The following is a 2,341-nucleotide window of genomic DNA, read 5'->3' on the forward strand; positions in this document are numbered from 1 at the left end:
CATCAAATACTTGTGACATGTGTTTTTTTAACCAACTCCTCAAATTTAGCAAACTTGGCAAACTAGCATCATTATCAACACAATGTTGCGCCAAGTTTGCAATTTTCTTTCTCGATCGCTTTCATTTCTTCCATAGTTTGCAAAGTAGAAGAGGAATTGGGAAACAACGAAGGACTACTCAAAGATTCGAGAACACCACACCCATAGGTTCTACCTTTCTTTGGACCACCAATAATAGTTGTCCACATGTTAGTTATATCTGCAAGTGATGGTTGGACCATGGTACCATCTTCTGAAGTAGGTTGGGTTTGATGCCAATCTTCTATGCTTTTTTAAAATCTTCCCGAAAGAAAAATTATTTGTCAGTATGTAAACAAGCTAAGTCCGAAAGAAAAATTATTTGTCAGTATGTAAACAAGTTACGTTAAGTAATAATAAAACAATGTATGAAAAAGTTATTATCTTACATATGATCCTTAGCATGCGTTTTGGCTCAATCTTGTCTTGTACTGTCCTTCTTTTTCTTCCTATGCGTCTCTTCGAAGACCTCAAGAAAAGTTGGCTCTTTGCCCCCATTTAAGAATTCCTACAAAATTTTAGAAAAAAGATAAATAAACTATGATTTTAAATTGAAATGATTTTTAATTCTCCAGTATAACCTGAAATTTTTAGTGGAATAATATCTTGGACATAAACTTATAGTATCTCTTGTTAAACTTATATATAGTTAGTCTACTACCTACCTAGTTGGTCTACTACTACTAGTAGAATGTGAAAAAGTATTGATAGACTATCGTAAGAGAAAGTATTGATCTAGTCAATTATTGATCTGGTTAAGTATTGAGCATAAGGAGCATAGGTTAAATGGAATAAACTTACTAACTAATGTTACTAATTGACTAGATCTTTTGGTCTGGGATTCAGTGAAGAACAGGAGTTCCAAGTAGATTGTGTAATCAAGTGCAAGTCTCCAGGTTGTAATTTAATAGCCAAACAAAAAAAATGAGCAACTTGGCAAGTGGTATCTAATCAGATTAAGGAGAGGTTCTCATAACTGGGCTAGCCCATTATCAACTGAATTTAGAACCCGTCTGCTACGGGCCCTGAGGAAATTTTATGTTATCAAAAGATAAAAAAGGTGAGATCCTTAGATTTCCCCCTCCTTACATGTATTTTTCCAGTCCATCATATATTCCAGTAAACCATTCCCCATACATAACTCCATTTTATGTCTCAAAAGTTTGTTGCAGTTTACTAATGGAAATCCATTCCCACAGGTTGGCTCCTATAGCCCAGAAAAAACTAATTACGAGGTGCCAAAGTAAAGGCTTGTAGGCTCTAGGATGAATAATTACAGAGCTAATTCACTTTCCAGCATAGAAGACCTGTGGAGCAGCCATTATGTGCAACTTCAACTAGGTATCAATGTATGAATCCAATTATGATTCCTCTAGGTGGTGACGTTTACATATATGGTTTTCAATCTATTTGTCTTCAGGAAGAAAGAAAAATGAGCATAACAAGGAAAGACAAGGATCAACAAAACCTTTTAACATAAATCTGGTACAAACAGATCAGGCTCATAGGCTTGATTGGCTAATTTTTACATTATGGAAAAGCTTTTATCTCATAAGCTTCTCCGTTCAAGGTTATAATCCAGATTTGAAATGCTGGCACATCCGTCTGCAGTCCATGGAGACCTCAGTTCCATAGCATTACATAATCTTGGCAATACATTCATTTATAGGTCACTTTGAATGTCACGACCCAAAAACTAGGGTCATGATGACACTTGTCGCAGCGTACCTTGACCAGTAAGCCTATCACCCAAACTGATATGAAATGAGAAAAAGATAAAAATATCTCAAGGTAAGGCTTCTAGAACAAAGCCGAACTATATAAATAATTATAACAATGCGGAAAGAACTTATCCAAACTACCAATCATGCCCAAAACCAGGTGTCAATAGTGTAAAAACTACTAAAAGAATCCAAAAGTCAAATACACCAGAAAAATAACCACAACGGAATAATAACTGTCTTCGAATACTAATAAAGACACAACTAGTATAGAAAGATAGAGGTGAACTTCGGACGCATGAATGTCCAACCACTACCTTGAAAGCTCCAACAATCACCCAAATCAAGTAAGCTGAGGCGCACTCGAGCTAGGACCTGCACCAAAAGGGCGCAATAGGCATGAGTACGGTCCACTTGTACTCAGTAGGTATCATAGGCCGACCAAGCAAAGTAGTAAATAAAGCATACAAAATTTACACTAAGGGCACATCACCTATAATTAGAAAATGTCCCACAACGGTAGCCCACACCGCTTGCACTAA

General features: G+C 36.3%; 1 long non-coding RNA gene across 3 annotated transcripts; it reads right to left on the reverse strand.

Annotated features, from left to right (window-relative positions):
* Positions 1-136: 136 nt before the first annotated feature.
* On the reverse strand, positions 137-2,176 carry LOC124885408. 3 transcript variants are annotated; one of them, XR_007050680.1, is made up of 4 exons: positions 2,117-2,176; positions 1,547-1,820; positions 468-586; positions 137-339 (listed from the first exon to the last, which is right to left on the reverse strand). It is a non-coding gene; the product is annotated as an uncharacterized LOC124885408 (long non-coding RNA). The 3 variants fall into 3 exon arrangements; XR_007050678.1 differs by having other exon boundaries at positions 1,547-1,832; positions 2,117-2,172; XR_007050679.1 differs by lacking the exon at positions 1,547-1,820.
* Between the last annotated feature and the right edge of the window lie 165 nt (positions 2,177-2,341).

Source organism: Capsicum annuum, unplaced genomic scaffold (genome assembly GCF_002878395.1).
Source record: "Capsicum annuum cultivar UCD-10X-F1 unplaced genomic scaffold, UCD10Xv1.1 ctg58287, whole genome shotgun sequence".
Classification (NCBI taxonomy): Eukaryota; Viridiplantae; Streptophyta; class Magnoliopsida; order Solanales; family Solanaceae; genus Capsicum; species Capsicum annuum.